The sequence below is a fragment of the Bidens hawaiensis genome, unplaced genomic scaffold (assembly GCF_021521415.1).
Source record: "Bidens hawaiensis isolate Kalapana, Puna unplaced genomic scaffold, B.hawaiensis_p1.1 tig00070647_1, whole genome shotgun sequence".
Taxonomy (NCBI): Eukaryota; Viridiplantae; Streptophyta; class Magnoliopsida; order Asterales; family Asteraceae; genus Bidens; species Bidens hawaiensis.
Genome location: NW_027506655.1, coordinates 1 through 12226, shown reverse-complemented (window position 1 = coordinate 12226; position 12226 = coordinate 1). Strand labels below are relative to the sequence as shown.

The 12226-nt window shown below is 34.5% G+C and overlaps 1 pseudogene across 1 annotated transcript; it reads right to left on the bottom strand.

Moving 5' to 3' along the window:
- Positions 1 to 6191: 6191 nt before the first annotated feature.
- On the bottom strand, positions 6192 to 12220 carry LOC143618363 (cytochrome P450 CYP82D47 pseudogene; annotated as a pseudogene). The gene is made up of 2 exons (XR_013150993.1): positions 11189 to 12220; positions 6192 to 6857 (listed from the first exon to the last, which is right to left on the bottom strand). The product of XR_013150993.1 is annotated as a cytochrome P450 CYP82D47 pseudogene (transcript).
- Between the last annotated feature and the right edge of the window lie 6 nt (positions 12221 to 12226).

Sequence of the window (12226 nt, the reverse complement as noted above, 5' to 3'; positions counted from 1 at the left end):
ACGGGGAAGACGTTCCTGACCAGAAGATCGTTGAGAAAGTCCTACGAAGCTCACCCTCCGATTTGACTTCATTGTACCCACTAGTGAAGTCTCATCGGATATGTCGAAGCTCACCCAGTGAAACTTATAGGATCTTTGCAATCCCAGGAGGCATGTCTAAATAGTCGGTCAAAAGAAAAGGAGGAGAAAACTGAAGAACATGCTCAGCAAGTCATGAAAAGCCCCACTAAGAATTTCCGGCCCTCCTCTCCTAGAGGTCGGGGTCGGGGTTCATCACACAGTCGGGGTAGAGGACAAATTTTTTATCGAAGTAAAGTTCCCCAATGTCATCTTTGCAAGAAATTTGGTCACCTAATGCACGATTGTTGGTACAACGATGAAACCCAGGCACAAGTTGTCTCTGAAGAAACCCCGGTGATATAAGAACCCGAGGAGGAGCAGCAAAACCTGTTCATGTTGTTCACTGGAAGTCATAAGGAACTGTCAACGTGCATCTGGTTCTTAGACTCCGGGTGTTCGCACCATATGACCGGAATCAAGGATAGCTTCTCATCTCTTGATGAATCCGTCAGACTTTAAGTGAATCTTGGTGACAAGGAGAAATTGCAAGTAGCTGGGAAAGGTACCGTTCGCATTAATCTCCCTAATGGAAGCTTCAAGCTACTGGAAAATGTGTACAACATCCCAAGGCTAGAGTACAACCTTTTAAGCGTGGGCCAACTTATGAAAAAGGGTATGTCATACTTTTTGATGATAAATAATGTGTAATAAAAACAAGAATCGAGCAGATCTTATGACTATTCACGTGGCAAAGAACAACATGTTCGTATTTGATGCTTCAAAGATCGTTTATCAGGAGACTCGTCCACAAAGCAGTCGTGATGTAGAAACCCAACTGTGGCATTTAAGGCACGGTCATCTTCATTCTCAAGGATTGAAAACACTCTCTGAGAGATGTTTGGTTCATGGTCTTCCAAGTATAAATCTCATTAAGTCTTGTGAAGGATGTATACTTGAAAAATCAAATCAGAAACCATACTCTTCTCACTTTTGGAGAGAAACAAAGCCACTTGAACTCATTCATGCGGATTTATGTGGAGCAATGCAAGTCGAAAGTTTAGGTGGCCGTCTTTATTACTTCCTTTTGATTGACGACTTTACTAGAATAAGTTGGGTTTATTTTTTAAAAAACAAGTCACAAGCTTTTGAAAAATTTAAAGCTTTTAAAACCTTGGTTGAAAAAGAATGTGATCACCACATCAAAGTTTTGAGGACCGAAAGGGGTGGTGATTTTTGTTCCCATGATTTTAACATGTTCTGTGAAAATAATGGAATTAAAAGGGAACTTACAATTCCGTACACCCCTCAACATAATGGGGTGGTGGAACGAAAAAACCGAACTGTCATGGGAATGACCCGAAGCATGTTAAAAGAAAGAGGGTTACCAAATTGTTTTTGGGCTGAGGGGGTTGCCACTGCTGTCTATTTACTTAATAAAGCCACCACAATAGTTGTTCTAGATAAAACTCCCTATGAAGCTTGGCGGGGTCGTAAATATTTTGTGCACCATCTCAAAATTTTTGGGTGTATTGCCTATGGTCATGTCCCTGTCCATCAAAGAAGAAAGTAGATGACAAGGCTGAAAAGTGTGTCTTCATTGGGTATGCTCAAGAAAGTAAAGGGTATAGACTATATAATCCTATTACAAAAAAATTCCAAGTTAAACGAAATGTTGTATTTCTTGAAAATAATAGGTGGAAATGGGAAGATGATGATAACATTTCAAGTCTAGTAGGTGCATAGGTAGACCCATTTCCTGTGAACTTGGGAGAGGAGACACAAATGGGTCATAATAGTACACATGAAGACAATGACATGTCCTCTCATGTCGCCTCTCACAGTACGGATCATGCCACTACCCACAATTTAGAAAGTGAAACCTCACCTAACACCACACCTCATCAGTCTTTTCCTACTATGACTACTCCTATTAACTTCACACCTACAAACCCAAGTACTTCTTCCATGCAAGGTCCCATAAACTTAACCCATCAAAACTCACATGTATCTTCACATGTTACCCCTCCTCTAACCTCAAAAAGACAAACCAAAACCCCTATGTGGCTTCAAGATTTCGAGACAGTGGAAGGCCTTTCAGATGAAGAGGATCAGTTTTTTGCTCAATCCATCGCCGATCCCACCACCTTTCAAGAAGCAACTAGAAAACATGAATGGGAAAAGGCGATGTCTAGTGAACTTGAAGCCATTGAGAAGCATAACACGTGGGAGTTGGTAACTTTACCTTCCGAAAAGCATGTTGTTGGGGGTGAAGTGGTTATACAAAACTGAGTTAGGAGTTGATGGGAAAATCATGAAGCACAAAGCAAGACATGTGGTCAAGGGCTACACTACACAGGATCGACTACCAGGAGACTTTTGCTCCGGTAGCTCGGTTCGAGACCATTCGCCTAATCATATCTATGGCTGCTCAGCAAGGTTGGAAATTACATCAGTTAGATGTAAAAACTGCCTTCTTAAATGGAGATTTGTCTGAAGAAATTTATGTGAGTCAGCCTGAAGGTTTCGAGAAACGGGGAGAGGAAGACAAGGTGTATCGTTTAAAGAAGGCGCTTTACGGGCTCAAACAAGCCCCAAGAGCTTGGTACTCTCGAATAGATGGGTATCTCACTCGAAATGGGTATGTCAGAAGTGTTAATGAATCAACCTTGTATGTTAAGAAGTTGGAAGGTGAAATCATATATGGGTGCCTATATGTTGATGACATTAGGGGTGTTCAAGAAATCCGAAAAAATCCGAAATCCGATCCGAAACCGAAACCCAAATAAACCGATCCGAATTCTTATTCGGATATTGGGATCAGATCAATCCAAATATCCGAATAACTAATTCGGATCGGATATGGATATGGAATTTTAAAAAATTCGGATTGTTCTGATTATTCGGATATCCGTTTAATCCGAATAAAAAACATGTTTTTAGTGGTATTTCCGGTTTGGTATATTTATTAGACCATTATTTGAAGTTTAAACTTTAAATTTGTGTAAATAGTAATTCGTATTTTCCGGTTTGTATGTTTATTGTGATTCTAAACTATTAAATGTTATGAACAAAAAAAAATAGAAATATGATTTTGGTTTATTTCGGATTATTCGGATAATTTCGGATTATTCGGATATTATCAGAATCCGATCCGAATTGAATTCGGATAGATTCGGGTCGGATAGGAATATTCCTTATTCGGATCGGATCGGATTTCGGATAGGGTCCAAAAATTTTAAAATCTAAATAACCCGAATAATCCGTTATCCGATCCGATGAACACCCCTAGATGACATAGTGTACACTAGCTCATCTGCCATGTTCAGAAAGATTTTAAAGAATGCATGGAAAACGAGTTTGAAATGTCAGATATGGGGTTGTTGAAGTTGTTCTTGGGGCTAGAAGTAAAACAAACTGGGAAAGGGGTGTTTCTATCACAAGGAAAGTATGCCAGGAATCTTATCTCCAAATTTGGCATGGAAGGATGTAAAGCTGAAGAGACTCCCATGAATGTAAATGAGAAGCTCCTACTTGAAGACAAGGCTGAAAAGACTAATGAAGTAGTATTTCGAAGCCTAGTGGGAGGTTTAATCTATTTGACACACACGAGACCTGATCTTGCTTATTCTGTTAGCCTAATTTCTCGATTCATGCAGAACCCATCACAGCTTCATCTTGGAGCTGCTAAATGGGTCTTGAAGTATGTTGCAGGTACAACTAGATACGGTATTTGGTATGAGCATGGTGTCCTCATTCGGATGCTTGGTTACACTGATAATGACTGGGCAAGCTCAGTAGATGACAGGAAAAGTGTGTTTGCTAGTGTTTTTACTCTTGGGAGTGGAGCTTTGACATGGAGTTCTAAAAAACAAAGTACTGTAGCCCTCTCAAGCACCGAAGCAGAGTATGTGGCATCATCAGCGGCAACCCGTTAAGCGGTATGGTTGAGACACATTTTGGGTGACTTGGACATGATTCAAGAAGGGCCTACTGTTATCTTGTGTGATAATCATTCAGCCATAAACCTTTCCAAAAACCCAGTTCTGCATGGGCGCACTAAACACATCGAGATTAAGCATCATTACATTCGTGATATGGTGGCTCAGCAAGAGATTTCTCTGGAATACCGTGGGATAAATTTTCAAGTGGTGGATATGTTAACAAAAGCCTTGGCACGTGAAAAGTTTACTCAATTTCAAAATCTGTTGGGAGTTGATGAGCATGAAGCAAGGGGAGATGATGAAAGTGCTCCCCGTCATCTCAAGCAAAGTAGTGGTTGATTATTCTAGAAGGAGAAAGAGTCAGAGCATGGTTTAGTGGATCGCTTTTTATGCTTTCAGTTTAGTACTTCAATTTCTTTTGGTTTAGAATAAGTCTATAGTCCGTTGGGTTCTGTTCCTATTTTCATGTTTAAGTTGTTAGTTTTTTTAGTATTTAAGTAAGGGTCCCATTACTCTGTCAACACATATATGAAAAGCACTATTCTCCTTTTGAGCATACAATCTGTTCATTATTCTCTACTGCATTTTACGTAATATCACTTATATTCATCCAGCAGATGCTATACCACCACAGCTATAACGACTCACGTTTAAAGTATCTAATTGTTTCTTCCTTGAACCCGGTGGCCTCCCTCTATGATTTTTAGTAGCCGGATTATTGGTCAAAGTATTGCCACCGCCGGCGACGGCGCTTCCACTGTCACCTGTACTCTCCAAATGCCCACCATCACCTTCCACGACTCCAAAACCAGTATTAACCAGAGCAGGAACTAACCCTAACGCTGGCTCAATGTTAAATCTACCCGCTCAAAACACGCCGGAAGGCGAGGGTTCATCACTTACCCGTTCAGAATTGTCAAACGCGAATCATTGTTGCACCGATTTGTGGCTTATGGTGCTGTTGCTCGTCGGAGCGGTGGTGTTTGGGTTGTCTATGGTTTTGATTTGTGAGGGTCGTTTTTATGAGAATAGCGATTTGCAAAGCAAGGTCATCATTGTTGGTTTTCTTGGTCACGCTGTTAGTTTTTTGTGGGTTGCCGGCATCAATTGTCAAGCTATCTAGGCTCTGTTTTTTGTTGTGGTTTTGATGTGTGAGGTGGTTGGTTTTGATAAGATTGATGATTTGCAAAGCAAGATTATTATTGTCGATTTCGTTGGTCATTTTCTTTTTCGAAAGGCTTGAAATAATCGGGTTATTGATATTTATTGAGCAGGTTTAATACAATAAACATAAACACTGCTCTAATACCATGTTAAAAACTGAAAATATGAAGAATTATATTCTAATCTTTTTTGTTATATTTATACGGTGGAAAAATGAACATAAATAGGAGCTTTATTAGCTCAAACATGGAAATAATAATAAAATAGGTTGATTCCTTGATTCTTGTTCCACATAGGTCTTGAATTTGCTGTCATTGTTTTTTTTTTTGAACGGCCAACTAAGTAACGCCGGATACTCCGTGCGCGGCCCCCATTGGCTAAAGGTAGCCCAAGCCGGCCACTAGTCCGGACGGACGGAGCCCTAGCGGTCCACCTGTTGAGGGATTCACCGGATAAAACCCGACCCCCACGCCCGCCAAACGGCACGACAGCGAGGAGCCGGTAAAACCGGGTGAGATCAGGACTCAAACTCTGGCAAGCCAGGGTCATCCCTCGTATCTCCCATATAAGTTGGTGATAGTGAGGTTTGAACCCCTACCTTTCACTTTTAAAGTGAGTGTTCTACCATTGAGTCATATCCAAGTGATTGCTGCCATTGTTGATGTAATCTTCTAAGAATGAAGGTAAATAGTGCTCTTTGAATATCTTTTTATTATATTGTATTTTATTTTCTAACAAACCTTAGGTACGAATTCTAACCGTCGTTTAAACTCCGCAACTTATTATTTATTTTTGAGAAAAGTAAAACAGAAAAGTAAACTAAACCCATTAGTCCAAGTATTTTAGTGCTACATAAGGTTTTTGCATAACTTTCAATATAGATGTTTACAAATGAAACAAATATACAAATATAACACATGTAACAGAATACTACCAAATATGAGTGTTCTGGTAAAATCTTATAGTTATAAGAGAGTTCATGTACTCTCAAACCATATTAACGATATTGTTATCTAGACGGTGACATTATATATATATATATATATATATATATATATATATCACATCAACATGATACATGTTAAGTGGTAAACGGGGGGCAAGCAGGACCTCCAGTGGCATTGCTTTCCCGGTACTCAGTCTTGCGGTTTCACTCATGTAAATTGGTTCGTTTGTTGGTTTGTGTAACACAAATTGCTGAATCACATTGGCTAATGTTAAAGACAAAACCTGTAAGGCAAAGAAAACACCAGGACACGTTCTTCTACCACTACCAAATGGAAGTAGTTCAAAATGATTTCCTTTAACATCAATATCTTTTTTACTTGTCAAAAATCTTTCAGGTTTAAATTCACTAGGATCTGACCATATTGTTGGATCACGATGGATTTTCCAAAGATTTACCAAAAAACGTGTGCCTTTTGGGATATTGTAGCCTCTCACAACGCAATCCTCTATGGACTCATGAGGAAGAGAGAGCGGTGCAGACGGATACAAACGCAATGTTTACTTGATAATGGCATTGATGTAAACTAATTTCTTTATGTCTGACTCCTCCACCAGTTTGTCTCTTCCAACATGTTCATCAATTTCATCTAAAGCGGTTTTTAATGTCTCCGGGTTATTAAGTAATAAAGATAACGCCCATGTTAAAGTGAGAGATGTCGTGTCTAAGCCAGCAATTATTATTACCTGCACGATTGCAATATATTTAGATTTGATTATAAGCAACATACATTTAAATTAAGAAAATAATTAGGGATGAGGTTCATGTTTAGAACACTAAATTATTGCAAGTATAAAAGAGAAAACACCTAAATTATTTCATTTTTTTTTAATAATAGTCCATATTTATATATATAGAGAGAGAGAGAGAGAGAGAGAGTTATGTTAACGTACAATAATTCTTAATGTACAAAAACGTACGGGAATTTCGCTCAGGCAAAAACAAGCGCTCAAAACCAAAAGGACAAAAACGCTCAAAGCCAAAATACAAAAACGCTCAAGAAAATCATAATACGCTCAAAACTAGGTTCGTGAAGAAAAAGTGAAAAATTGATCGATTAACAATCCAAATATGTTTTTTCGGAAGTAATTGGGTACGTATTAATGATTCAGAGATCTTGTGATGTGATTTCAAGGATCAATTTCGTGAATATATGTATTTTTGTACGTTAAGGATTATTATATTATATCTTTTATTATATATATCTATAATATATATATATATAAACGAAACCTTTAAAAGTTCTTTGGTTGCTCCCTATATTCTCTCAAACCATCATATTGCATTATTTGTAAATGGAGGTTTCTCATGCATTTGACCCGAATTCACGGATAGGGGTCTTACCAAACCCAGATATTCCTTAAACAGTTTATAACATCTCAATAATTAAAAATTAATCTCGCCAAATTATTGATGTGAAAATCCTATAAAATAAGGATATACTAAAAATAAATATCTAATTTCTTTAAAAAACTATTTATATTATTTATATTTTAAAAAAAATTATAGTAAAAAAAAATATATATATATGCGGGTCATGGGTCTCACCAAACCCAGATAACATTTAAATCGGGTTATAACACCTCATTTATTTGTGAAACACTTTCATCATCAAATACTAAGTATATTATTAACTTCTGTACAATGAAAAAAATTAAAATCCAAAAATATAAAAATATTATAAACGAATAATGTAAAAAAACCCCTCATAATACGGGGAACGAAATCTTTCTATATTTTCTCAAGCCACCAAATTGTTTTATTTGTAAACGGAGGTTTCTCATGCATTTGACCCGAATTCATAGGTATGGTACTCACCAAACCTAAGTATATTATTAACTTTCTTACAACAAATAAAATTAAAATCCAAAAAAAATAGATAAATACTCCGATATATATATATATATATATATATATATATATATATATATAAACGAAACCTTTAAAAGCTCTCTGTTGCTTCTCACATACTCTCAAGCCACCAGATTGCTTTATTTGTAAATGAATGTTTCTCATGCATTTGACTCGAATTCACGGTTATGGGTCTCATCAAACCTAGATAGCCTTAAACTGGTTATAACATCTCATTAAATTAAAAATTAATCTCACCAAATAATTTATATAAATATTCGATTTTGTTTTTTAAACAAAGATATTATTTATAACTAAAAAACAATTTTATAGTAAAAAAAGTAAGCGGGTCATGGGTCTCACCAAACTCAGATAGTCTTTAAATCGGGTTATAACATCTTGTTTATTTGTGAAACCCTTTCATCATCAAACCCTTAATATATTATTAACTTTCTTACAATAAATAACATTAAAATCCAAAAGAATATATACGTATTTAAAAACGAATAATGTAAAATAACCCCGATATATATATATTATATATATACTATATATATATATATATATACATACACACACTTACGTATTACACATGTGTAAGTAAATTTAAAAAAGAAAATGTTAAGTTCTTTCGAGTTCTTAAAACTCAAAGCGGTTCTCAAAAGAAATCAATCATAATACGTAAGTGTAAGTAATGTACAAAAAATTACAGTATTTTTTTACACACCGAATCGGCTTATTACACATGTGTGAATAACATTTAAACTTGTGTAATCATCAAAAATACTTATTCTCTCTCCTGATTAATTTTTTAATCAGATATATTCTCAGCCACGTATTTCATACTTACTTAATTAAATGTGTGGTCCATATTGAGTTCTCAAAGTTCTAACACTCAAGTGGTTCTTAAATTATCCTTTCTTTATATATATATATATATATATATATATATATATGGGATGGTTCATGCGAGAAGTAAAATTACAGCGAGAAGTGCGAGAAGTTAATCTGGACCACTAATTTAATTTTTAATCTTGAGTCATTAAACTATATAAAAAAGTTATTAAAGTAATATAAATGTATTCTCTCTCCAATTAATAATATAATTAAAGCAATACAAGTTACATTTATAACTAATATAATTAATATAATCACAATAAATCCATAAAACAATAAATTAATCTTTATAATTTTTCACCCTATCTCTTGAATTCACCATACACAACTATAATATTTTCCTACATCTCTACAATTTTTCCCTACATATCTTTATTTTTTTTGTACACGTCTAAATATGTTTCCTACACATTTTTAATTTCTTCGTACGCATGTTTTTCGTCCTACACATCTTCAAATGTCTCTTACGCATATTTAATTTCTTCCTACACATCTTTAATTTTCTCATACATATACACATTTAATTTTCTTATACACAACATATATTTTTCCAACACATCAACAATTTCGCCGAATCTTCATTTTTTCTCACGCGTATTTAATTTATTCCCACGCATATTCAAACTTTTCCTACACATCTTTAATTTTGTCATACACATCTTCGTTTTTTCCCTACACATTTCTAATTTTCCCATACGCAACTTAATTTTTTTTCCTACACATCTTTATTTTTCTCATACACATCTTATTTCTTTTCCTACACATTTCCAGTTTATTCCTACACATTATATTTCTATCTTACACATCTTCAAATTATTAATTTGTTTTTAAAAATATCAATCAATGATGAAGATACTATTTTGCTTAAATGTTATAAAATTAAAAACTTTTTATTGGTGAAAAAAGAGCAAAATTAAATCTTACACTAACATACAATAAAATAAATAAATTGTAACTTACAAATCATAAATTGAGGGGCTTTTATTTAGGGATAGATGAGATAAATTTAATGATGAATTATTTTATTCTACCTAAACTACCATATTATTATTAATTTCAAAGTCTTTCAAGTTTTATTAATTATAATAAATGCAATAATATTCAACTATTGATTAATAATCTAATGGTTGAGATCACTTCTCGCACTTTTCTCTATAAAATCACTTCTGAAATGAACCTAATCACACACACACACATATATATATATATATATATATATATATATATATATATATATATATATATATATATATATCTTAAATATGAAACCTTTAAAAGCTCTATGTTGCTCCTCACAATTCTTTCAAGCCATAAGATTGATTTATTTGTAAATAAAAGATTTTCGTGCATTTGACCCGAATTCACGTGTGTGGGTCTCACTAAACCCAGATAGCTCTTAAACGGGTTATAACACTTCATAAAACTAAAAATTATTCTCACCAAATATTTGATATGAAAATTCTATATAAATAGGGATATACTAAAAATTAATATCCGATTTTTTAAAAAAAATATTATTTATAATTATTAAATAAACCCAGATAGCTTTTAAACTAGGTTATAACATCTCATTTATTTGAGAATCCCTTTCATTATCAAACCCTAAGAATATAATCATCTTCTTTAAAATAAATAAAATTAAAATCTAACAAAATAAATATTAGAAACAAATAATGTAAAACAACCCCGTAATACGGGGGATAAAAGCTAGTATATATATATACATACATATATATATATATACATACATATATATATATATACATATATATATACATACATATATATATATATACATATATATATATACATTATATATATATATATAAATTTTAAATGTGTACCTATACGCGTGAAGGTTATTTGTCTAATACAGCCTAAACATGACTTGTAATTGTGTATCTTTTATATGTATATATGTATATATAGACACATGCATACTATAATATAATACTTACGAGGACAATAAGGTAATTTTATGTTTTGTAAGAGTTTAAGCAACTACAACTTTAAACACATATTATTGACTTTTAAACCAACTTTTCTTATGTTGATATTTAAAAAAAAAAATACAACAAAAAACAAACATTTTTTTAAACTTGAGTATGTATTGTTATAGTTTTTTTTTACAATAAAATATCTTTTTCAAACATGTTACGTGATTACCACTATTTGCGTTACCCGTCGTGTTGCGCACACCATCTAATGTGTGTGTTATTTTAAAATTCAAGAGAGTTGAATATTTATAAAGGTTAATTTGTAAGTATACCAGACATGTGGCTTTGATAATTGTGTCATGATGATAACCTGCGAAATCCTCATCTGATGAATCTGAAGAACAGAAGCAAGCAAATCCATAAAAACTTGGTCGCCTTCTTGTTGTTGCGTCTCACTCTTTCGCTTATTTAACCATCCTTGAATGATGGTGTCCATCTCTTTAGCTGTCATCTTCATTTCTTTTTCATATCCTCCTATATCCAAACCATTTGCAAACGGAATAAAATCCGATGCCGCAAATGTTCCTAACAACTCGACAAGTTTCCTCGACACATTTTGAAAGCGAACCCCTTCTTCATCATTGACCAAACCTATTCCCTGAAACAATCCTAACCATAATATTAAACACCAAGTTCCCAAAGCATTGTTTCATGTCCACCTTTACCATACCATCTGAACCTTCACCGTCTTTGTTCATTAGCCACGTGTAATAGACATCCTTCACAGATGCTCTAACTTCTGAAACCCGAACATGTCCAACCATTTCAACTCGCTTTTGTGAGAGAATCTCGATCATAATAACTTTGCGAAGTTGTCGCCAGTAATCCCCATATGGAGCCAACCCCAACATGGCATAATTATAGCCCAAGATTTCTGATGGCTTTGATTTGGCCGACTTGCAAAAATCCTGTCGTTTGTGGTGAAGCACTCTTTAGCTACTTCCTCGCCACTCACAACCAAAACATGGTGAACACCGAGTTTGATGGTAAAGATAGGGCCGTGCTTATCTGCCATGTCACCTAAAACCTTGTGAGGTAGCCGAGATCCGTCTAGAAGGTGTAGGTGTCCGATTATAGGCCATGCACCCTTTGCTTGAGGCGGCGCGACATGGTTTTTCACAATGTTTGCCTTCTTTAAATATCTCAATATATGTAGCAGGAAAGTTATTACAAGAATAACAAAAAGAGATGCTACAGTGGGTGACAATGAGAGAATATGGAACTCCATGATTTCTTGTTGAATTAGAATTACGAGAGTGTTTATACATTATATTGTTTTTATAGAAGTATATGAAAAGTCTATGCTTACC